The sequence below is a fragment of the Cibotium barometz genome, chromosome 52 (genome assembly GCF_041138505.1).
Source record: "Cibotium barometz isolate CiBa-2024 chromosome 52, ASM4113850v1, whole genome shotgun sequence".
Classification (NCBI taxonomy): domain Eukaryota; kingdom Viridiplantae; phylum Streptophyta; class Polypodiopsida; order Cyatheales; family Cibotiaceae; genus Cibotium; species Cibotium barometz.
The window spans coordinates 22,881,743-22,908,636 of NC_141097.1; the positions used below are offsets into that span (position 1 = coordinate 22,881,743).

Below are 26,894 nucleotides of genomic sequence, written 5' to 3' on the forward strand. Positions count from 1 at the left end.
GCTGCAGCGTCCTATGCGTGCATCTTGAAAGCTTGTGCCATGATCCAAGCAATTGACAAGGGGGAAAGAAATCCAGACGAGTTTGGAAGGCAAGGGTTGCTGCAGAATGATGTTGTGCTGCGCAATGCTCTAGTGGGGACATGTTTGCCTAGTGCGGTGTTATTTCGAATGCATGACAAGTGCGTGATGGACTGCTTTTTTGGGTTATTGTCTCTTGGAGTGCATTAATTGCAAGAAATGCTAAGCAAGCACTTGACTGCTTTAAAGAAATGCAGCATGAGGGCATCCATCCAGATGTAGCAACCTACACATGCATCTAGAAAGCATATGTGCAGCATGTGCCATGATCGGAGCAGCCGATATGGGGAAACAAATCCATGGCTAGATTGGAAGACAGGGGTTGTAGCAGGACAACATTGTGGTGGGTGTTGTAGTGGACATGTATGCCAAGTGCGGGGTTGTTTCAGAGGTGCGACAAGTGTTTGACGGCGGGCTGCCTTCTCGAGATGTTGTCTCAGCTGACAAGATGCATGTGTAATGACCTACACATGCATCTTCAAAGCATGTGCCACGATCAATGAAACCAATAAGAGGAAACAAATCCATGATAGGATTCGAAGGCAGGGGTTGCTGCAGTATGAAGTCATGCTCTGCAATGCTTGTGGACATGTATGCCAAGTGCGGTGGTGTTTCAAAGGCACAACAAGTGCTCGACCGGCTGCTTTCTTGGGATGTTGTCTCTTGGAGTGCACTAATTGCAGAATATGCACAACAAGGTCATGATGCACAAGCACTTGACTCATTGTGAGGGCATCCTTCTCGATGCAGTGACCTACACGTGCATCTTGGAAGCATGTGCCACGATCCGAGTAGCCTTGACAAGGGGAAACAGATCCATCATCGTCCATGACGAGATTGGAAGGCAGGGGTCGCTACAGGAAAACATTGTGGTGGGCAATGCTCTAGTGGACATGTATGCCAAATGTGATGATGTTTCAAGGGTATGTTAACTAGGCTGTTTTCTTGGGATGTTGTCTCTTGGAGTGCATTGATTGCAGGATATGCACCAGAAGGTCACGCTGCGCAAGCTCTTGACTGCTTTGAAGAGATGCAGCTACAAAACCTTTTTGTAAGCCTCAAGGTGAAGCTGAAGCACACAACTTTTGTAAAGCATAAAATTAGTTTTATTCATAAGTTCTCTTTGTAATCAAGATTTCAGATTGAGTGAGAGTTCAATGATTGATTACCTTACTATGAAAAAGGTTGTTTTAGTACTTGCTGGCCTCTTATGGCACGGGATTCCTTGCTTGTCCTGTAGTAAATTAGCTGACTCATTCAGAGTGATTGCAGGACACATGCTCAAGAAGGTCATGTAGAGCAAGCACTTCGCTTCTTTGAAGAGATGCAGCGTGAGGGCGTCCTTCCAGAAGCAATAATGTTCATACGTATCTTGAAAGCATGTGCCATGATTGAAGACAAGGGGAACCAAATCCATGACGAGATTTTGCAAGGCCTACGCAACTGCAGCAGAGAGAGACGTTGAGCTAGCAACGGCTTTAAGGTAACAACTCTGAAACTCTCTTCACAAAAATTTTGAACTTTGTATTTTTTTTCCTCTATCCCTTTCTTCTGCTGCTTTTCTTCGATCTCATTAGGGTTATAAGTGCTACATCTTCCACCACCTAAGGTCTGCACCACATCCATCACCTCCACAAAAAATTGCACATCCTTGGTCTTCTTGTTCCCAACAATCATGATAAAATTATGCAAGTGAAAGTGCAGTAGGGTAATCATTTCCTTCTCTGTACGTAATATCAACTTTCTCGTCGTCGTCGTCAGCTTTCATGGTTGAATACCTAAAACCATTGGTGTGTGCCTCTAATGTACCACTCAACTTGCGCCCCTTGCCTCCAAAGACAGGCCTAATCCATAAATCTGATAGTCTTATAGGTTTTGATTTCATAAGTTATAGTTTTTCTTCTGTCACTAGCATGGCCCTCTCTACCTTCTCTGATTCCCTCAAAGCAACTTGGCGACGCAACGTCTTAATCAGCTGGACTACTTGGTTAGTGTGTCTCACATCACTGGATCGGAAGGAAACTTCCTTCCAGTAAATTCCACCGGGAAACTTCTGTGATGCCAAGTCAGTGTGGTGGCAGAATAACCAGCACCCGGCACATTGAAAATCATTCGAATGAAGGAGTGGCCTCCATCCTATTGGATGGTAACTCTCTTTATAGTAGCTATGTGAAAGGGATCCATTAAACCATAAACTGGCAACAAAATTGACTTGTTCTTCTGATCTACCTTGTGGGATCCCTCTGCCCCCTCCGCGCACCGGGACTCCCAGTAGAGCTGACAGAGCGGAAGCAGCCCCCTCCTGCGCGGGGCAAGGTTTCTCACTCGGGGCCTCGCCCACGAATGTCTGGGCACTAGACTAGGCTGGTGGTCACTCTGAAAACCGAAACCAAGAAAATTTCCCATGCCCGGAAAGCGGGGACGATTCCACCTTTTTTTATTTTTCTTAACGAATTTTTCTAACGAGATCAATTCTAAACTATCCTTCACCTGAATAAATCAGATAGAAGGAAACTATCACTGATATAATTTGATCATTCTGAGTGATTTCAACGCTTTTTTCCTAATCAAGATCAGGCACAGCCGTTGATCCACTCAATTGAGAAATTTATCAGGGAATTAACTAGCTACTCGAATCCTAGCGTAATTCTAAGATTTTTTAGTTTGATTATTAAAACTCCATTGATTCCAGCCCATCCGGCCCATGGGTTAGCCACCACCCTGCCACTGGAATCGGTAGATCCAAACAACTACTCACCCACCCATAATTGAAATGCCTTTCTTAACTTTAGCTTTAGAAAACAGATATGCACAAACTCCTCTTTAAAACTTTAATATAAAAAAAAACAATCCATTGACAAACAATTTACTGGTTACACATGTCATACTTCAAAATTTCCATTGAGTCTTTGTTTCTCACAAAACACTATCACTCTGGACTCTCTGTTGAGACCAGCAAGTCAACAACGAGATCCAGTGATAGATTACAATAACGTTGGTCTGTCATACAATATCTTCCTCGACATACGCATGGGTGTCCTCGGCACCGCGAGCCTGTGCATCGCCTGGTCAGAACCCTCCGGGATCCTCCTTAGGTGTCCTGGCACTTCACTCTTAACTAGTTTCAGATTCGGTGGGTGTTTTGAGTGCATTTTTCCTGAACTGATCACATCGTCATTGATGAAGGAATTAGGTCTTGGTCAATAGTCTGAATCAGAGTTTGGGTCTGGAAAGGTTCTTCCTAAACTATCTTTCTTGAAAGGTACTATTTCAATTTCTCTTTTTCTAAATTTCGTTCGATGAATATTTGCTTACAGATTTCTAAAACATGGATTTCTTAAGAGGAATAAAATAATCATTTATCTCGATCTCCGACTTCGATAGTTTAATTGAATTTTCTCCTTACCATCTTAGTGAATATGAAATGGTAGAATTTCCTCTCACATAATATCTACCTATTCATTTTTCTAATTTTTACAAAAATTAACAGAAGATTAAAGAGAACCCTTATTTAATTATAAAGGTTCTATATGCATCTAATTATGCATAAAATCCAATTCTGATGAAAGTCACATTTTTATCATCATAAAAATCATTTATGAATGAAAATCACTCTTTTAACATGAAAGAATTTCTTTTATGCATATAAATCATTTATGATGAAAATCACTCTTTTAATAAAAAAATTCTTTTATGCACCCATTTATGCATAAAAATCATTTATGATGAAAATCACTCTTTTAATTAAAAAAATCTTTTATGCACCCATTTATGCATAAAAATCATTTATGATGAAAATCACACTTTTAATATAAAAAATATCTTTTATGCATATGTTTATGCATAAAAATCATTTATGATAAAAATCACACTTTTAATATTAAAAAAATATCTTTTATGCATATGTTTATGCATAAAAATCATTTATGATGAAAATCACACTTTTAATATTAAAAAAAAATCTTTTATGCACCCATTTATCCATAAAAACCATTTATGATGAAAATCACACTTTTAATATAAAAAAATATCTTTTATGCATACTTCTATGCATGAAAATCAAATATGATAAAAGTAACACTTTTATAATAATAATAAATTTTTTTTATGCATACTTTTATGCATAAAAATCAAATATGATAAAAGTAACACTTTTATAATAAAAATAATAATCTTTTATGCATACTTTTATGCATAAAAATCAAATATGATAAAAGTAACACTTTTATTTAAAAAAAAAATTTATGCATATTTTTATGTATAAAAATCAAATATGATAAAAGTAACACTTTTATAATAAAAAATAATCTTTTATGCATACTTTTATGCATAAAAATCAAATATGATAAAAGTAACACTTTTATAATAAAAAAATAATCTTTTATGCATACTTCTATGCATGAAAATCAAATATGATAAAAGTAACACTTTTATAATAAAAAAATAATCTTTTATGCATACTTTTATGCATAAAAGTCAAATATGATAAAAGTAACACTTTTATAATTAAAAAAATCTTTTATGCATACTTTTATGCAAATATGATAAAAGTAACACTTTTATAATAAAAAAATAATCTTTTATGCATACTTTTATGCAAAAAAATCAAATATGATAAAAGTAACTCTTTTATAATTTAAAAAAAATCTTTTATGCATACTTTTATGCATGAAAATCAAATATGATAAAAGTAACACTTTTATAAAAAAAATCTTTTATGCATACTTTTATGCATAAGAATCAAATATGATAAAACTAACACTTTTATTTAAAAAAATAATCTTTTATGCATACTTTTATGCATAAAAATCAATAATAATGAAAGTAATTCTTTTATAATAAAACTAAATTTCTTTTATACAAATAATCAAAATGCATCTTCTATGCATGAAAATGACACTTTAGAATATAGAAACCATAAGGATTACTCTTTTAGAATAATAAAAGAGAATATTTATTTCTAAATTTTTAAAATTTTTTGCCATAACCTCCTTTGTATGGTTGACCATTTTTCAACTTTTAAGTCTCTAAAATTAATTAGAAATGCACCAAGAGTCTTTAAATCATTCTAAAGTAACATTTTTCTACTTATTTAAGAGAAACATTATGAATAAACTTGATTTTAATCATTCACCTAGGATAAAGAATGGTTGGATTTACTAGAGAAGAGAGGGGAATGCCTTTTGCAATGAGGCATAATATCATTTGCAATGTAGAGAAGATAAAAATCATAAAAAACCATAAAAAGAATATAAAAGAGAAGAATTTCCAACTTACATTGATAATTTGAGAGCTTTCCTTTGGCTTGATGGTTTGAGGGTTCTACTCTTGTTTGAGACAAGAGTGGCCACCAAGCTTCTAGAAGAAGGAAGGTCAAAAACTAATGAATTATGAATACAATTCACTGTTTTTGGCACTTGGGAGAGACAGGGTAACAGTGCAAAACACTATTAAGTTTCAACAAAGGGGAGGGCTTCTATTTATAGGAAAAAGTGAGCTTCTAACCAAGCCAACTGATTCTAGAATTTTCCAGATCAGTTTGGTCAATTTTTGACAATTTTTAGGTCAGTTTTGCTCACTTTTTGGATCTGGTTGAAACAGGAGAGAGGAGAGATAAAAATATCTCATTATTTGGGAGTTTAAAACTCATTCAAGCATGTGAAATAGGCGCCTCCTTCATGAGGGGAATTCCCCCATGCAGAGGTGTCAAAAATACATCATTACTTCTAAATACCTCCCTTTTTTAACTATTAATCTTGTCCTTAGTCAACTCTTCATCTTATCTGAGTATTTACTCATTTTTGGGAGATTTTTCTTTTATTTCTTCATTTATCTCCTCCCTACATTTGGATGAATCTTATTGGTCCATAGGAACCTTAATTTAAAATTTCAAAAAAATCTTCACCCCCAGGATAATGCCTCTTGAATAGATTATACTTAATTTCTAATGCACCTTCTGGAAATCTTTTTGAACTTCTGTTTCAAGGGAACTTATTTTAATAAGATGAGAATTTTTTTCCATCCAAAAATATTTAAAATCTGAATATTCTCTCTCTAGGCCAAAACTGGTAGAAACAAGATCTTTTATATTTCTGAAAACGTGAGATGTCCTCATCTCGCAAACTGGGGGTAATCCCGCAAACAGATCGGCTTCATTCTCCCAGGTGGCATCTTCAAAAGGATAGAACTTCCATTTTACTAATAATTCTCTGAGAATTCTGTTCCTGAGAATCTTTTCTCGAACATCAAGAATTTCTTCAGGTTGGAGTTCCATCTGCCCTTGGGTTGAAGAGGTTAGGATTTCATCATCAAGCACATGATTTGGGCTTGGCACATATTTCTTTAGAAGGCTTACATGAAATACATTATGAACTTTGAGATAAGGAGGCAGAAGAAGCTCGTAGGCTAAGTCGCCTACTTTCTTTGTAATCAGATATGGCCCACAATATCTGGGGGATAACTTCTTGTACTTCCCAAAAGATAAAGAACTTCTTTTGGGCCGTACTCGAATGAAGACCATATCTGCTTCTTTGAATTCTCTGTCTGTTCTCTTCTTATCTGCATATTGCTTCTGTCTATCCTGGGCAGCTTTTATATCTTTACGAATTGCCTGCATTTGCTGCTCCATGTCGTCAAGCATATGTCTGGACATCTCGACCCTAATCAATGGGTCAGACCAAGTTAATGGAGTTAAGCAATCTTGTCCATACAGAGCTTTAAAAGGGCTCATCCCGATACTTCGGTGATAAGAAGCATTGTAGGCAAACTTGACTAGGTGTAGATCTATAGCTTAGCCACTTCTTGGGTTCCCTGCCCACAGAATGACCGAAGTATATCTTCGATTACTTGGTTTACCCTTTCAGTTTGACCATCAGTCTCAGGGTGATAAGCTGTGCTGAGATTGAAGAAAGTTCCCACTGCTTTGAAGAATGCAGTCCAGAACCTTGAAGTAAATTTGGGATCTCGCGATCACTTACTATTCTCTTGGGGGTAGGCCATGCAATCTGAAGATTTCTTTGAGGAACACTCTAGCCACATCCACTGCAGTGTAGGTTTCTTTTACTGGAATCAGATGGGCAATTTTGGTTAGTTTGTCAACTACCACGAAAATGGAGTTGTAACCTGATTGCACTAAAGGTAATCCAATAATAAAATCCATACTGATACATTCCCACTTCATCTGGGGGATGTCCAATGGATGTAACTTCCCAGGCATTTTTACTCTTTCAGCTTTGACTTTCTGGCATGTTAGACATTGACGTCATGATTCAGTACATCCTTTTTCAAACCAGGCCAAAAGAAGCTTTTCTTTATAGACATGTAGGTTTTGATGGAACCTGGATGTCTTGCTATAAGGCTATCATGGGCTTCATTCAGAATTTGACCCTTGGTTCCCTCATCATTGGGAATGCATAGCCTGCGATTATAATACATAATGCCATCATCCAAGTTGTACCCTTGAACTCTGTTCAACTCCTGTGGAGTTTTGCTTTCCTGCAAAAGTAGGGTAGCAATAGGGCCAAAGAATCTATCCTGCATGATCTTCTCTCTTGCTTCAATAATCAAAGGACTTGATATCACAGTAATTGCAAGCAAGGAGGCATCTGCTACCACATTTTCTTTGCCTGGGCGGTACTTGATTTCAAAATCAAATTCTTGCAGGGTCTGCATCCACCTTCTTTGGCACATGTTGAGGTCCTTCTGAGTAAAGATCCACTTTAAGCTCTGATGATCTATCATCAAAGTGAATCTTTTTCCCACTAGGTAATGTCTCCACAACTTTAAGGCATAGACTACTGAAAGTAATTCCAGGTCATGGTGGACAGCATAATTCCTCTCATGTGTTCTGAGCTTTCGGGATTCATAGGTCACTGCATGACCTTCCTGCATAAGTGCACCTCCCAAGGCAAAACCACTGGCATCAGTTACTACCTCAAAGGGTAGAGAGAAATCTGGCAGCTTCAGAACGGGACTGGTTACTATCAAAAGCACTCTGGCACCTGGCAGACCACTGAAATGGGGTATTCTTTTTGAGAAGGCTAGTCAGGGGGGAAGCTATGAGAGCATACTTTGGTATAAAAATTCTATACCAACCAGTCAATCCCAAGAATCCTCTGACTTCTTTCACCGTCTTCGGTTTTGGCCAATCTATGACTGCTTGGACTTTTACGAAATCTAGAGAAATTCTATCTTTGGATATACCAGAAAGCCCAAGTATTCAACGTGGTCGGCAGAGAAAGTGCATTTGCTCTTTTTGGCAAAGAGTTGATGCTTCCTTATGCTTGATGAAACTTGTGATGTGGTCTAAATAATGATATAAACTCATTATATTCCATCTGTTAAATTAAAGATCCTTTCTTTTCTTCATTGCTCCATCCTCATCATCAACATGGCCTAAAAAATAAGAATATAAACTCATTACATCCCATCTGTTGAACTACAAGATTGTGTGATAAACTCCCAATATCATTTTCCTACAAGGAAATCGGTCATCTTGAATTTCCATGTTCCTTGGAAATTATTATTGTCCAACTTCTTGCTCATAATCTATGACAAGCTATCAAATATCTTTACTTGTAGTAGCAACAACTAAGCACTTTTAACTGTTGAAATTTGAGCATAATGATGAGCTATGGTGGATCAAACACTAGAATCAACATCATTAACAAAGTGATTAGTAAATAATTAAGACATAATTAGTGAGTAATTAACAAATAGATTAATGTAGGCATGTATACTCAAAAACCAGCAAATTCTCATTAGGGCTATGCCTCAATTTATAGAGTTTACATCAAGCGCATCAAATCCCATTGATTTCTCCATGATTCACTCCCAGAATATCTCCACCTCTTGCCTGATTCTCTCCACCTCTTCTCTTTTCCCTGAATATCTCCCAGAATAACTCCACACTCCTAAATTCTCTCATGCTATCCTTTATTCTCTCCCAGTAGATTCTTCTCACCTTTTCACAGGTTCTTTCACAATTACATCTCCTCTTTTATAGCCTCTAACCAAGGGCTTGTTCCCGCACACACCCTATTCACTTATATATTTCAACACCTCCCCTCAAGTGAATAATCCTAGCACACCTGGACCCTATACCAAGTTTCCCTCTTACTTGATAGCCCGCGACCAGTGCCTCAAGTCCCTAAACTGCATAGTCCTTGACACTCTCTCTCTCTATGTGTCCAAGGCTACTATAAGTGCCTGCGACCTTGACTAAAGTGCTCACACATACATCTACCACTTGGCCTACATCATCGGTGGCTCCTCAGAGGTGGTTTTACTTTGTTGGGGCAGGTTACATTGGGTTGTGGGTCTCTCTCTCTCTCTCTCTCTCTCTCTCAGAAAAGATGATCCGACTCCACTTCCTTTGGAGCCTCCATGAAGTTTGCCGATGTCGTTTTCCTTCTCCACTAGGTTTGCTGTAGCAGTCTCTCGCCATGTGTCCTGGCTTTCCACATTTGTGGCAAGTGAAGGTCCTTCCTCCTTCTCTACCTCTTCCTCGTCCTCGTCCTCCTCGAGAGAATCCTCCTCGGGTGAAGAATGCTTTTTTCTCTCCTGCTATTGAGTCGAGCCCTTTCTTCTCTTTGCCTCTGCTCTCTTGCTCTAGTAGAGCTGCTTCTATCTCTTGTAGCTTCGGTACATTCTTTAGTGTTGCTACAATGTTTTCATAATCACCTTTGTCCACACTCTTCAGAAGTACAGCTAATGCTTTATCATCTTCTACCTTTTTGCCAATAGCTGCTAATGCTTTTATATTTGTTCAAGTGTGTGATTAAAGGTTCACTTTCCTTCATGTCCAATTTGTAGAATTGCATTAACAGATTTATCTTTGAATTTTTTGCTTGTGTACCAAATAATTTATTGAGTTCATCCCATGCATCTTTTGCCCATTGTATCCCTGTGATGTGATGAATGATTTCATCATTTAAACTGAGTGCAATAAGTCCCAATGCTTTTTCATTCCTGCTCTTCCACTCATTTTTCCCTCTCTCTGGGCATTCATCTCTCCCTTCAACTAATCCCCACAGATTTTTCCTCATCAACAAATACATGGTTTTTGTCTGCCATGTATAAAACTGCTCCCCATTAAATTTGGCTATTTCCTGTGCTGAACTCATGGTGATGTGAAGGGGGTCTTACCTCTTGATCCAATTTCAAGATTCAAGGGCAGTGTCTACCCTTTTACAACTCAATCTGGTGTTTAATAGATGATTACAACAAATTTATCAGCATAAAATCACCAGAAATTACACTAAATCAAGGGTAACCAATTTGTACGGGATGGTTGGAGTACCAAACCAACTCCGAATTGCAATATGAAGTTATAGAGATCTGTATCAGATACCTAATGGTTAATTTGAACCCTCAATTGCACCAAAATATAGTGATTAGCATTGATTAATCACTGATTAGCAAATTAATGCTTTGTTTTGTGTGTAAAAAATAGCGGGGAGTCCAGATCTGGTGCCTTCCACTTCAAATGAGCTCAAATGCTTTCAAAGGCATCAATAGCAATGAGTCTAGTAGAGGATTAAGCCAAGAAACACAAGATTTGACCAAATATTGAAAGCTTAATCTCTGTTTTGCCAAAGTCACCTGTAGATTTGATGAAGAGCTTGGATCTCACTGTAGACTTGATGAAACTGAATTTTGTCTTCACCAGCTTGTAGAGCATGCTTGAAAACCCCCGAGGCTAAGAGGAATTAGACTGATTTGACTTGTGGAAGAGAATATCTCAAATTTCTCTCAGAAAATCGGTGCCTGCAAATCTGCGAAAAATGTGAGCTAGCGTGGGCGGTTTGCTGCGTCGTTTTGATAGGCTTGAAGAGCCTTGAGATGGCTAGCTTGTGCTAGAAGGGCTTGCCCTAATTGTGAGTGTGCAAGGTGAATGGACTCCTCCACTGGCTGGGGGTGAAGGGGTGAAGTGAAAAATAACTAAAATTTTGATTATTTCTTAATTTTCTACTAATCCTAATTAATTAGATAATGGGCTCATAAATATGATGGATTCTAGGCATGGCTTTGATACCATGTTGAAATTTGAGCATAATGATGAGCTATGGTGGATCAAACACTAGAATCAACATCATTAACAAAGTGATTAGTAAATAATTAAGACGTAATTAGTGGGTAATTAACAAATAGATTAATGTAGGCATGGATACTCAAAAACTAGCAAATTCTCATTAGGGCTATGTCTCAATTTATAGAGTTTACATCAAGCATCAAATCTCATTGATTTCTCCATGATTCACTCCCAGAATATCTCCACCTCTTGCCTGATTCTCTCCACCTCTTCTCTTTAGTTTTTACTTCTCTTTCACGGACAAAATTACGTTTCGAGCACGTCTTGGTCTCCATTCTGACGGCAAGGTATTTTCAACAGTTTCAGGAAGTTTTGTTGGAGACTGTGCAGATAGTGTTTGCACATATATTATTGATATTGGGTGTATGTACATGTACTCTGGTCAGATTTAGTAACCTATAGGTTGTGCTGAAGATATTGTTGTGTTATAGGTTACATACAGAAATGGTCTCAAGGACTCAATTATATTGTTAGTGTGAGAAGCTAGACAAGAACAAAAATAACTAATTTTTTGATGGGTAAAGGATTTTGGGACTATGTCAAAGGAGACAATGAGAAGCCTCTAGAGTTTCTTGAAGAGAATGCCACTCTAGGAGATATAAAGGCATTCAACGATTAGAATCAGGTTGCAAGGAAAGTCATGTATTGGCTTTTGATAAGTGTCACACAGACACAATGATAGGACACATATAGGCAACATTCCAGTTGCATGGCAGAACTTGGTGTGAAAATGTTTCAAACTAATACAAAGGCAAGGAAACTACAACTAAAATAAGAGCTACATACAATGGAAAAGAAAGAATCTCTATCAATGAGTATGCTTTCAATATTAAGGGCATTGTTAAATGCCTGGGGGTCTATAATGTATCGGTTGAGGATGATGATTTGGTGAGTGTCTGTTTGAATGGGCTTGGTAAAGAGTACAAGCCATTCAAGACCTCACAGAGAATATTCCCAACTTTCAAGATTTGGCGTCTATGTTGATCATAGAAGAAAAGTCTCTAGGTTAGGACTCTTCTTCACAAAGCAAGAACACATCAGAATAGGCCTTCTACTCTAATTCAAGTAGATGTAGAGGTAGAGGTCATGGTCGAGGCCAAGGTGGTGGCCGACAAGGAAATTAGAATTCTAGACAACAACAATCCAATGATTCGCAAGCAGAGTAGCCACCAGTAGCAATCATACACACGTAGAAGAGGCCAATCTAGAGGCAAGGCAGCCAAAGAGGCCGAGATGGTTGGCAAAGAAATTAGAGTGCAAATAGTGATATTACTGTTGGCCAACCATGGCATATGGCAAAGGACTCCTATAAAAAGCAGAATGACATTAAAAGTGGAAATCTACAACAAGGTAACTATCCATCATCTAGTAATAAACAAGGTGGTGTTGACAAAAGTGAGCAGCTGTTTGTGATGCAACACATGCTGAGTTCCACAACAAGGGATGTGTCAGGATCTTAAGATATATGGTATGTGGATTCTGGTGCCTCTAACCACATTACTAGTCATGCTAATTAGTTTAAAAACATGCTGATTTGTTTAGAAACATGTAGAAAATGCAAAAACCATGGTATGTAAAAACAAGTGATGATACTACGCATCCCGTTGCGCATGTTAATAAAGTGCCATTGTCTATGCAGGATGGTAAAATGAAGTACTTGGTAGATGTACTTCATGTTCCAAATATTACAAAGAACCTAGTTTGCATTGGATAGATGGTTAAGCAGGGTTTGCAAGTGAGGTTTAATCCTCAAGGATGTTTTGTGGAAGACTTCAAAAATCGATGTCGCTTGGTTTTGCAAAGGGTAATAGAAATGGCACGATGTTTACTTTGGATGTGTGCCTAAGTGTTGAAGGTAGCCATGTTTGTGTGCATGGAACACGTGTCATCGCAGATATTAACATATAGCACGAGCACAATGGTCATGTGAATATACAATAGATAAAGTGAAGTATATGTAGGCCCCAACAACTTGGAGGTTGCAGGGTATTATGTTACATTGATGATGACCACACTAGGAAAGTGTGGGTTAACTTGAGGTGTTTGCTCAATTTCAGAGATTTAAAGCCTTGGTTGAGAAGGAAAAAGGCATCCAAATAAAATGCCTTAGATCAGATGGTGAGGGAGAATATTTCTCCAATGAGTTCAGCGATTTCCTGAGAAAGCAAGGAATTAAGAGACAGTTTACATGCAAGTACACTCTCTGCAAAAGAATGGTGTTGTAGAAAGAAAAAACATGCACATTGTAGAAGTGGCACGTGCCTTGATATGCCATATTATTTTTGGGCAGATGTAGTAGCATCTGCTATGTACATTCTGAATAGAACACCCGCTGCCAGTTGTTCATGGTGGTATGACACTTGAATAGAAGTTTACAATCATAAGACTGGATGTGTCTCACTAGAAAGTATTTGGGTGTATTTCATATGTGTATGTTCCTTATGAAGTAAGAATGTGTATGTTCTTGATGAAGTAAGAAAAAAGTTATATCTAAAGACAGAGAAATGAATCTTTATTGGTTATTCTATTAAGCAGAAAGGTTACAGATGTTATAACCCTACCACTCCTGAGATGCGAGTAAGTAGAGATGTTGTCTTTAACGAGATAAGTAGCTTGTATGCGCACCAGCAGCAGTGAAGGCAACAAAAGATGTAGGTGTAAGAAGTGCTGATGATGCACCACATGTAGAGCAACAATCACAGGTGCTTTAGTGGACATGGAGAGTCCTCTAGCTATGGATCCAATGTTAGCCCACGGTTAGGTAGGTTGAGAACAGATGTAGGTACACGCAAAGTGAAGAAAAAGGTAGATCAACCTTTTTCACATGATCTGTCAGCAAGTTGAGAACAAATTTAGGTCGACATGTATCAATAAAGTGAAGGAAAAGGTAGATCAAGCTTTTGTGCATGATCTGTCACAATAGGTCACTCAAATGTGGATGATGACTATAGTGGCTCTCAGAGCAAAGCCTTGATGAGGAGATTGGCATTCCGTTTGTGGTTACTCCTGGTGTAAGGAGAACCAGGGCTATTTTTAGGACACTTGGCAGTGATCCAAATGTACGTATGTCTAGTTGTGATGGTGCCTTTGAGCAATAGTGCATTAAAGCTAGCACTATGCAAGGACTGGTTGTACAAGAGTTATGATGTAAGGATTGGTTGTATTAGGGTTGTGATGGTGCCTTTGAGCAACACATTGAAGCATTGAAGCCAACACTATGTAAGGGTTGTAATGGTGCCTTTGAGCAACACATTGAAGCCAGCACTATGTAAGGGTTGTAATGGTGCCTTTGAGCATTGTATTGAAGCCGACACTATGTAAGGACTGGTTGTACAAGGGTTATAATGCAAGGATTGATTGTACAAGGGTTATAATGCAAGGATTGATTGTACAAGGGTTGTGATGCTGCCTTTGAGTAGTGCATTGAAGCATTGAATCTTGCACTAGGCAAGGTTTGACAAGTTGATTTAGCGCTATTACTGTTATTGGAGTAGATGCCTTTGGAATTTCTCTCAAGAATTTGAAGCTCCTTCATATGATTTTCACGATTTTACACAATATTTGATAAAACCCTATTCTTAGAGCTTGGTACATGACCATAACCATGGGGCTTCACCTTTCCTAGCTATTAGAGGCTTTATATACATGATCAAATGAGAGTCTCGGGAGGTATTGCCAAGCTTGATTTTTTTAAATGGGTCTTTCTTTTATGGACAAGTAGTGGATCATGTTTGATCAAGAATGAAATCTTTGTAGCTTCTTACTACTTTCTAGAAAATTCTTGAAGATTTCCAAGCTATGGAATCCTCATACATGCCTATGGTGCATATGGTTGATTTTACATGCCTTCTTGAGAATATTAACTTGAACCTTGTTGGGCCTTTCAGCCACTCAATGGGACTCTTCTCTCATACATCTGGGAGCCTAAACTCCAACCCGAACCCAATATGCCATGGGAAACATGCAATGCATTAGTGAGGCAACTCTCACTTACCTCTATCTAGTTTGCTTGAATCGGGGATTCCTCATGGTAGCTATGTTAATGGAGGCATGCCGAAGTAGCTCAACAAAGCCGCCACCACCACACTTCAAGTGTAGCCACCACTCTCTCACTCCCTCCCTCACACACACACACACTCACACAAGCATTGAAGGGAAGAGATAGGCAAGGTTTGAGAGAAGAATAGAGCACTATCTTTACTTGAGAGCATACAAGAGTGCATACAAGAATGAGGATTTAGAGTTACAATTTGACCTTACTTGGCTCATAGTGTTCACACTTGGCCGACCAATGTTAAAAATGTGTTCCTAGGCATACAAGACTACCTACACTAGTGCAAACACCTTATCCTAGCTAGTAACTCTCAACTTATTATCCCATGGTGTGCCTTTCATATACAAGAAGCAATCAAACATATAAAATAATCCATTACAAGATAAATATGAATTCTCTAGTACCTAGGCCAATGAATGTCAAATATGTGGTGAGCTGACCGCGGTGTCATAGAAGTCTATGACAGTACTTAACATGCCCCTCTTCCTGAAGGAGATTCCATCCTCGGAAGATGTGGTTTGAAGAATATTTGAGGTCATAGGAGGACAGCAATGCAAGGCTTGGGATGATCTGCATGGCAATAGTAATAATGAGTAAGATGTTCTTTAAGGAACAAGCATAAGTTAACAAGGAAATAGCTGAACAAGCAATTATGAAATCAGGGATAAGATTGGTTAAGCTTCACACATTACTTAGAGAGCTAGAATATAGCTAAGGATGGTTTAATAAATGTAAAATGGAGGACTTGGCATACTCCTTTGGAATTCTTTATATTTAGATACAGAATCGTAAGACTAGGATAATTTAGAAGAAAATATGCTAGCATTAATATTCATCTTGGAAGCTACTAAGAAAGGCAAACCAGTCAAGTGCAATGTAATTATTCTCTTCAAGGGAACAATTGTAGTATAGAATTGCAAAAGAGAGATGTATGAAGAGCCAATTTTGAATACACCTGTTTAATTTGAAGCTCGAGAAGTCATTGCTTACACTAGTTTTGAATACATCACTTGTTTAATTTGAAGCTTGTGAATCATTCCTTACACCAGTTTTAAATACAGCTATTTTGAATATACCAAAGTAATTTCTTACACCAGTTTTCATTACACAAGTTTAATTTGAAGCTTGTGAAGTTATTGCTTATCCTTTTTCTCTTGATCTTGGTGAAAGACTTTGTAACTACTTGTCAAGAATGAAGATTTTTGTGCAGGTGTTTGTTGTTGTAGAAGACTTTGTTGTTGCACCATGATAAACCCATTAGGGGAAATTTGAACATATTTTGGGCCTTTTGCTAGTGAAAGTAATTAGCAACAGACCAATAGGAATAGAGGATTGTGCACATTTGGTCTCCTTTGAATATAGGGAGGGAGACTAGGCTATAGGGAAGGGGACTAGGCTATAGGGAGGGGGACTAGGCTTTCAGTACTAATAATTACACTTGTCCCTTTAAAAAAGTAAGCGGTTTAGGGTAGGTATGGTCCCACCATTTTCGTAGCTCAAAAAATCCTTAAAATTTTGAAAATTTTAAGATTCCCCCAAAACTCACTTTTCCCCCCCCAAAAACCCATCTCAAATTTCATTGTAGTAAAAAATTTCATTTTCAAGTCCGCTTTCCCTCTTGAACGTCCAAAAGAAGGCACAGAAAGATAGATCTAACTTTAGGAGGGAAGGGGAAGGTAGAATGGGGAGGGAGGAGGCCAAAAAAAGACTCTTTTAGTTAGAGAGAGACTCAAAACCGAATTGCTAGTTTTAGAGAGAGGAAGAGGGAGTGGGGAGAGGGAAAAGTAGCTTTAAATGAGGGATAATGATGGGGGGGCGTTTTTGGCCCTAGCCCACTTTTTGAGGTGGGGTCATTTATGCCAGTTTGAGCTGTCTTTATTAAAAAAAAGGTGGAAAATTTGATTTTATTGAAAGATTTTGCATTTTTCAGCCCAATTTCTTTAAAAAAAATGGTATGATTCAAGTTTGACCCCTACAACTTAGGGGCAGGGAAACCCAACATTTTTCTCCACATGGCCTTCTCCCATTGCACCACTCCTTAATGACTGTCATTAGGCTTGGGGAAAATTAAAGGGCCCAAGAAGACCCCAAACAAGTCCTAATGTAGTGCTCAAGAACTTTGCACTTTTTCTTGTGCAAAGGGCAGTGTTCAAGACAAATCTTTATCCTCTTATCTTCTGAATAGGCATCCCATCTACCTGACATGCTCTTCTTTTCATATGAGGATAGGGAAAAGCTAGACATGTGAACATATTGTGATGATCCCTCATTTATAATTTCTGTACTAACAAATTTACTATATGCCTCCCACTCTTTCCCTAACATAGAGCATGCCATGTCCTTAACAATTTGTTCTAAATTAAAGGGCACATTGAACATCTGGAAGAAGTTCATCGTGCCTAGCTCTCCTTAATAAATCAAATAGGTTTTCATTAGCACTAGGCTCATCTGTTACCTCTTCAAGTGTCTCTACATCTTCCAAAGGATCATAGAAGTGAACCACCTGCTCCATGATGCTGGCCACGGTGCGAGGACGAACAACTAACAAGAAGCGGAATTGCCTATCGCACGGTGAACTATAGGCGCGAGTGAAGGGGGAAGGAAGCCAATCCATGGGGCGAGGATGAAGAAAAGACTAGAAACAAATTCTCTTATTGCACAGTGAACTGACGTTCAATTGAAAGCGCGTGTGGACGAAGGGGCAAAGGAGGACCGAAATAAAAAAATTAAAATTTAAACAAGGCACGACTATATATAAGTATTATTAAGGCTGACGTCATACACGTACGATAGAAGTGAAGGGCTGACATCACCGAAATGTGCCGTTGTGACACTTTTAGGGCTGACATCATCACCAAAGTGCCACATTGTAGGGCTTATGTCATCCTCATAATGATGACATCGCATTCTATAAAATGGAGAAAATATCCATTTTTTTTGTCGGGTAGGTACCTTGACGGTGCGAATATTTTTAAGTGATTATTTTCGTAACTTTGCATAGCATCTCCAATCCTCCCTCTACGGTGCAAGTAGTACCATCTGTCAAGCTCCAATCAGGCTTATCGCACCGTGGACAATGCGTTCTTGCCCTCCTTCCTTGACGGCATGAGTAGACTAATCCAGCAGGGTCCGATTTTAGTTATCGCGCCCCATTGACAGTGACTCCTCGCCTTCATCCCTCTACGGCACGATCAGTCATATCCGGGAGGCTCCAATACCTCCTATCGCATCGTGGACAGCTAGACAATGCCTTCTTGCCCTCCTCTCCCACGGTGTGAGTAGACATATCTGGCAGGCTCTGATCTCTCTTATCGCACCGTAAATCAGCACCGGCAAGTGTACTCCTTCCCTGGAAGTAGCTTCCTCGCAGTATGGCTCGTACAAAGCAAACTGTGAGGATGGTTTACCAGATGCCTCCCTTCCTAAAGATTCAGTGCAAGAAGCAAGAGCCATCAGCAGCAACAACAACTTCTAAAAGCAACTATTAGAGAAGAAACAAGTAAAGGGTAGAACCAATTTATCTAAGGCAAGAACTTTCCTCCAGCGACAAAAGAAATTGTTTGCTGAGATAAGGCAAGCATAGGAGGCTACACATCTACTCATCCCTTGGGCACCATTCCTGAGAATTGTAAGAACAGTGAGTGACAGTATCAAAGGGACATTATAGATGGCAGAGCAGTGCACTAGCATGTCTTCAAGAAGCTTGTGAAGACTTTCTTATAGACTTCATGAATGATAGCTTCATATGTGCTACCCATGCAAGAAGAGTCACTTTGATGGTGGACAGAGACATGACACTTGTTAGTAGGGTGAGGTACATGTTTAATAAATTTCTTCATCCCTTGCCAATGAGGGATAAGAAAGCCTTTGAGATCCTTGCAATCCCCCCAGCATTGAAAAGGAAATCAAAGGTAGATAATATTAAAGTTGAAGAAGTTACTTCCCCTCCCAAGAAGAAGAAGAAAAGAAAGTTGGTTAGAAAATCTAAGCCAAATGATAAGAGTTCCGAGGAGGAGGAGGAGGAGGAGGAGGAGGAGGTGAAGGAAAAGGAGGAGAAGGTGATGGAAAAGGTCTCACATGTGCATGATAACTTAGAGACCCTTGTGCAGTTGGAAAAGGCCAATACTCAGAGGCTTACCCAAGTACCAGGGCAGCTAATCTACAATGTTGGCACAGTGGAGGAAGACTATCTCTATATTGCACCTGGGGACCTTTACATGCTTGTATAGAAGGATCGGGAGATCAATGATAATGTTGTTCTCATGTGTATAAGGTATGACTACATTTTTCACATATGTATATTTTCTCGTATGTTAATATTTTCTCATATTTTGTTCATTGCTTTATAAACTCTTGTAGGGCACTTATGAAGGAATTTCTTCCAAATCAACGAAATATTCATTTGCGATCCCTTAGTGTTGCTTGCATTAGTTGATATGAAGAAGAAGACTTCCGAGCTGGCATCCTATTTCAAGCCAATGAGAAATAAGAACATTTGTTTTGTTGTTTTGCCATATGTAGAGAGGTTCGTCTCTAATTGATGATTCCTATGTATTTAAATATTTGACATACGATATTTGCTTTCTTAAATATATCTTTTTCTTTTTTCCAGTGGGGCACTGGAGTGCTTGTGTTATGAATCTTCTGTGAGAAGGACTATTATTTTCATGAATACCCTAACTGGCATGCATAGGTAGATTAAATTGTAAGTAGTTCTCCTTAATAACTTGAATATTGAGCTTCATACTTTATTTTTCCTTATATTCAAATTTGGTTTTTAATAGGGTACGTAAGAGAGCTATTTGCGGCTATTGAAGATGAATATCCAAATTATAAAAAGGAGGCAAAGTATAAGTTTCTGAATCAGCCCAGTGGCTTTACAAAAAGATTCTACCTCATGTGGATGGCATGTTATTTCTAATGTGTAGAAATATCTTTTATCTAAATATATCGAGATTGATAGTAGTGTAGGTTAAGTTAAAAACCCACTATTTTTGCAGTAAACCTTTACTTAATTTTTTAACTTATTTTCTATAGTTCTTGGTTCTTAAATCTAAGAAGTTTTCTTAATTTGACAGACTCTTGGATCTCACAAGTTTTGGATGTGGAGTGTTCGTGTAAGAGATATCAATATTATTTTGAATAATTCAACTACTCCAAATGTTCTAGATTCTCCACCACCCCCAAGGCAAGCCTCTCCATAAGAAGAAGAAGAAGAAAATGCATGTACATTCACCACTATGTGCCCCACTTATATTCTCACTTCCCATGATATTGAGGTGCTCCCTAATATTTAGCTGGCTCCAATGCCTGCTTGCACTTACAATTTCCACCACACCATTAGGCAACCTAACGCATATGTCAAGAGGCAAAATAACTTGTTCATCCGCTTGTAATGGGACCTAACTACTATTTTTCTTCATCCACTGTTCGTAATAAAAGCGATTGTATAAGGTAGCACGAGCTTTAAGATACCAAAATGTAACACTGGACTCTACTATTTTGCACTTCAATATATAATCCTTATGCTGGCCCTCTACAATGTTCCACTGCTCTCCAAGCAAGGCAACCATGTCATCACCTAATACTTTCTTACACACAAACATGGTAAGTGTTTGTGAGAAAGTAAATTGATTGAACATCTTAGAAAAAAGATGAATTGGACATACCCAGCTCTGAGACCCACAAATCGAGATGGCTTTGCAAACTTCAAAGATCCTTGTATATCACAAAGCATCTTTGATTTCATGACCATAACCGTCCAAGTATCAGGAGTTGGCCATTCAATAGAATAGAGGAGAGGAGATGTGATGATCTCTAGCTTACCAAACTCACTGTCATGCATTGGCACCACATAGGATTGCCGGTAAAAGAAGATCTTTTCCTTAAGAAGGTCTGCATTGGTTTTACAAGAAAACAGTGCCTCACCAATGTCTGCATGGAGTGCTTGAAATGTTCCGGTAAGGCTTCGTAATGGTTGCTCCTTTGCCAAGTTGGAAGGAAAAATATCTACAATCCAAAAATAAGATCATTAAACATGAAAGATGTAGTTATCGTAATATCACAAGCCTCCTTCCTTCCCTATGATACTTACAGTTGCATTGGAATCGAGTTTGTTTATGAAGATGTATGTCTCATGCCGTGTACACATGTTGTACGATGGCCACCAGGTCTCCATTGCTCGATTTTTTGAATCCTTCTAAATGACCCTTCTAATGAAGCTCCATCACATCTCGTCGTCGAACTCAGTTCGGGGACCAATAGCAGTAGGCGCTGCAGGAAAACCCAAGCACCCTTGCGAAATGCCTCTCTCACCCAGCACATATCTAAGGGAGGAGGAAGAAGATAACCTGGTAGGTCTTGGAATGGGCAACATCGGCACAAGTTTTTTGAGGTGGGACATGACTCTTGCCCTCCTGATCTTGGAGGGAACAGAGAAAAGCAAGGGAAAGAGGAAGGCCACTCCTCCAAAGAAAGCCACACCTTATCTCTTGATCAAGGAAGCTGACCCAAAGGAGGAGATTGTCACCCCAGTGCAAGAAGCATCTCTTGCACTTGTGACTCTGGCGGAAGAGCCGCAAGCTGAGGCTGTGAAACGGGACATCGAAGGGGACGATGTCATGGATGAAGTTCCAGAGCTCGAAGTGCGAACTCTACACCCCATCATAGTAGAAGGTGTAGAGTTCTTATTTTTGGATGACATCGCCCATGTCCTTGGGCTGCACCAGGATGAAACTCTCTCAGTCATTGCTATGTATGCGGGCATGCGAGAAACACAACAGCCGTCCAAAGATGATGACATCTGCATTGACTTCAGTTCCGTAGATGTCACAAAGGTGCTTGCGCTCCTGGAAAATCATGCCTCAATAGAGTCCCTTGTGGCAGAGACTCTTGTACAAATATCCCAGTGCAAGGATTTCTACGAGAGTGTGCCAGAAACTAGCTTTGCCCCTCACAAGCCACTTGCCATTTTGGATTCCTTCAACCTCGGGAGCATCAATATTAGTGATGCAGACCTTGCGGATCATGATGATGCCACTGAGGTAGGACACCCAATTTCTTCCCTTTTAATTTGTAATTTTTTGAAGTCAACTCATTCTTCTATCTACTTTGTAGACCGCAAGAGAAATGGACTGGTTTGCAAGCCGAAAGGGTGGAGCACGAAAGGAGGTGGAGGGGAAAGATGCTACGCTATGGCACTACATCCCGAGCTTCAATGCCGAGACGCTTCGCGTGATTCACAAGCTGAATTTTTGAAGTGCAGAGCCCTAAGCGCCATCCTGTCTGAAGCCCCTATAGCCCAAAATGCCCATAAATGTATTCTTGTAAATAGGGAAGCAGCTATATCTATAGCTTTGGTGATAAAAGTGCAGGGTCTTTCCTAGGATTTTGTGGCCTTAGCCTTGGACAAGGCATCACTGATGCCAAAGAGATAGCCGAACGCATTGGTGACAAACCATCAGTAAAGACTCTCACCCACGAGGCTTTCACCAAGCTCATCAAGCAAGTTGGCTAGATCCAATGTACTCATTTGCCTTTTGTGAAAATCAAACAATTAATGACATTAAGATGTTTTTCGAGCTGCTTTTAAGTTTTATCTTCTTGATGTGTTTATATGTTGTTGTCGTGTCCTGTCATGATGTTTCAATCAATTTTTGTGAACGCTCGTCTGCCACCACCCGTCCGACTTTGGCTCGACTCAACGGGCCGATTTCTCCTGCGTATGGCCCCAAAAGGGTAGATTAGATGTGCGGGGTGCGCCGGGGCCGACGGCGGGGGGGGGGGGGGGGGGGCGGTGGTCGCGCCATGGAACCTGGTCAAACAGGCAAAAGTCGCTCCGTGGCACACAGGTTCCACGGCGCGACCACCGACCCCCCCCCCCCCCGTCGGCCCCGGCGCACCCCGCACATCTGATCTACCCTTTTGGGGCCATACGCAGGAGAAATCGGCCCGTCTCGAGTCGAGCCAAAGTCGGACGGGTGGTGGCAGACGAGCGTTCACATGAGGTTGAATGTACGTAGCGACAACAATTACATGCAAAAGACTACAATTACCTTGACAAGACGACAATCACTTGCAATAGAAAATAATTTTTTTGAAAATAGACATGGTTTTTCATTAATCAAATTGAGATTACAAAACACGGATTTGTTGCATTACAAAGGCTTCCCCTATCTAGTGAAAGAGAGCGTCCTCTCCACGGATACGCCTAGCTAGACGAAGATCAGATGGCTTCAAAGTGACATGTTTTGCATGCACCATGCACAAAACCGTGTCTTGGAAAAGCGAAACCAAAATATCCTCGGCACCTTGTTGCAGAGCGCCTAGTGTCACCGCTTGCACACGATTGACATCCCGGCGTTGGTCGTGGATAATCTCTTTGACGAGACGTCCAAAAGGTGCCTTCAGAATAATTGGTGTGCAGGTCTTCTGATATTTGCGAATTTCTCTAAGGGCAACTATCCCTGGTCTCCACCTTTGCTTCTTCTGCGTTGTTGGGGGCGGTGGTGCTTGCGCGTCCAAGCTGGCGTGTCATTTTTGAACTTTTGTCGCTGCTCTTGGAAGTTATCGGAAGGGGGTTCTGTGCGTTTAGGAATGGTTTTCCCCTTCTTAGCCTTTGCAGGTGTTGGAGTTTTCTTTGCCTTTGCAGATGGAGTCTTCTGAGCTGCTCTCTGCTCTGCCTCCTTCCTTACTCGCTCCTCTTCATCTTTCCTTTCTTTTTCCTCACGAAGCCTCCGTGTGTTTGCTGCCCTGACTTCTCGTTCAAGCTTCTGTCTCTTATTTTCTACTTCCTCAGCTGAGAGTTTTCTCTTTCCTTTACCAAGTGCACGAGCCAAGACTCTGTCTAGCATTGCATTGAGAATCCTATTACTCGGCAGGTGCTCCCTTTCTACTGTGTCTTCATTTCTCCTCTTTGTATATTCTGCTCGAAGACTTTGTATAGCCGCTTCCAAAATTGTGTCATCTTCGTATCCGGCCATTTGCAGGTCAGCAACAAATCTGCGAGCTTTGCTGTTAAGCCAATCCTCCTCCACAGCAAAGAATGCTAATCTTCTCTCGTTGCTTGCGGCGGCCTGAGCTTCTTCTATAGCCTTCTTATCTGCCTCCGCCTTCCTAACTGCCTCGTCTTCTTCCGCCTTCTTGGCAGCCTCATCCTCCTGTGCTTTCTTTGCTGCCTCGTCCTCCTCCTGTGTTTTGACAGTCTCTTCGGCTTCTTTTCTTGCTCTCTCAGCTGCCTCCATGCCCTCTGCTTCTTTCTGTAATCTCTCCGCTTCTTGGCGTTCCTTGGGCTTCTTGGGCCTCTCGCTCAAGCCTCACACGCTCACCTTCCAGATCCATTTGGGCTTGTGGGTAAATGTTTGGGATTTCAGTTCTATGTGCCACCGAAAGGGCCCAAGGTCTTTGAAAATGTCATCCTGCGTATTGGAGGGAGGATCATTTGGGGGCTCCATGTGCGTGAGATATTAGTGCACGATCGAGAGAGAGAGAGAGAGAGAGCGCGCGAGAGAGAGTCAAAAAAAAGTCAATTTATAATGAACGCGCCAAAAAGTGGCGAACAAGAATTATTGGGTGGGTAACCACACGCGGCCATTTCTTAGTCGACCACTGTGCCATTGCCTCGCTCTTTCACGTGCCATTGACGCATTGCACCCTTCTCTTTCGCCTTGCACCTACCACCTTCATGATTTTGCGCCTCAAAGACAAATTTTTGGCTCGCTTTTGGGCCTTTCTCCCAGTAAGTGCACGGTAAAACCAATTGAACATTTCTTGAAACGCATTGCTGCGAACCTTGCCACCGCCATGACCCGTGTTCTTAAAATAGGCCGCCTTGGCTTGGTAATGTGATCGTTCCATGCCTTGGTTGCTCCAGAGTGCAAGAGACCCATATTCATCTAGAAAGAAGGAACTGTGCGCATAGAGAATATGCATGTAGTGTGTTATATGAGTTTCCCCCAAGCATCAATCATTTCTTCTGTGAATCTGTCAATCAAAGTCTTGAATGTATCTATCTCTGCTTCATCAAGATACGGGCGCTCAAGAAGCCTCATCATCTCATCACAAGCTTCCCACACATGTGCACGCTTCAATCCTAGTGTCGCCTCATTGCCTCGATAGGTTGTTACATCACAAATCTGCTTCCATAATTCAAAATGTGTATGGCTTTGAGCCTCACCATAGTTTGAGAGCAGGTGTCTTGCTTTTGCACCACCCATACATATCTTATTAGGGTTATCTTGGGTACTTGATGGGTTTTTGCGATCCTTAGAGAGGGTGGCAGCACCTGTGTGAAGCCCCACGGCGGATGATAAAACAACTTCAAGCTCTTGGATGCCCTGTTCTCGCCGTGACTCTGGCTCCATGTTCCAAGCATAATTGATGTGGAGCATCAACAATTTGTCCATAATTCTAAGTCTTGCGTGCAAGGTACACACTGGAATTGAAAGAATAGGGTTCCAAGTAGCATCCTCCTCTGCGCGAGATGGTGCCTTGCTTTGATTGCAGCTCATAATTCCATTGAGCCAGACGTGCATACCCTTCCCTTTTTGTAATTGATTTGAGCCCTTTGCACTTGCCTGCTTTACGACCTTTCACCTTGGTTGCTTGTTTGGCCTTCCCCACTGCCACACTTGGCATCCTTGGATGACAACAAAAGATGCATGGAAACAAAGTGTTAGCACCGCTTTTAGTTCCCAACATGCATTTGAGGGTCTTGAGATCACCACCAAGGTGCCACTCTATTTCAAAGTGACCAGTGCCAGGCACATGCAAGACTTCACCATTTGATTGCCTGTGTATCACTCCTTGAATACCTGTACGGGTGAAGTACCACCTCAGACTGTCATGGTCCTCATGCGGAAGGGTCCATGCCACCTGCCACCATATGTTCTTCTCAGACTGCACTCCAAAGTAATCTTGCTTGCGTCGCTTTGTGTGCAAGTTATTCTCCGCATCACCTGTTTCATCTTCGCCGTCTAAGCTCTTTCGCTTCAATGCCCTGCTCATGAGTGTCAGCAGACTTGTACGTTCCACCCTTTGGCCCTTTACAACCTGACATTCATCCAATTTGAGGACAAATATAGCCTTTCCATCCGTCTCCTCTAATGTCATATCATAAAACTGAATCATAGCTCGTTGAAGTGCCTCCACCTCGACATAAACATTGTTAAACTTGTTGTAAGCAAAATCTTTTGAATTTGACATTGGCATGCTACCATCCACCCATCTGTAGTAGCCGCCTAGCAAGTCGGCAATATTTTTGTTTGCTGACTTCCTTGCCATAACTATACTATATGGTGTTGGAAGTATAGATTGTGTCATTCCTTTGCCTCGTAGACGTGCTGTGATGCAAGTATACAAAGCCCTGTATCCCTTATCACTGATACCTGCTGTGTCGCACACAGTGAGCATGTCAACGGGACTGACAATCTGCTCGAATTCCTTGAGAAAATACTTTTGAATCCTGTCACACAACGCACCATTTACTGCATTGGTTATCATATTGATTACTTTCTGCTCTGGAATAATGTGCTCAAGGATAGACGACTCAGTATTGGAACAACCTAATATTGCTTTAGCACATTCCCTGGACATCACATAGTTCAGAGTCAATGACATAACTATATGAAAAAAGAATGTAATGCTAGTTTTGAAGCTGTGATTATCTTGTTT

General features: G+C 40.2%; 1 pseudogene; it reads right to left on the minus strand.

Moving 5' to 3' along the window:
* Positions 1 to 1,368: 1,368 nt before the first annotated feature.
* Positions 1,369 to 17,838, minus strand: LOC147608965 (FACT complex subunit SPT16-like; annotated as a pseudogene).
* Between the last annotated feature and the right edge of the window lie 9,056 nt (positions 17,839 to 26,894).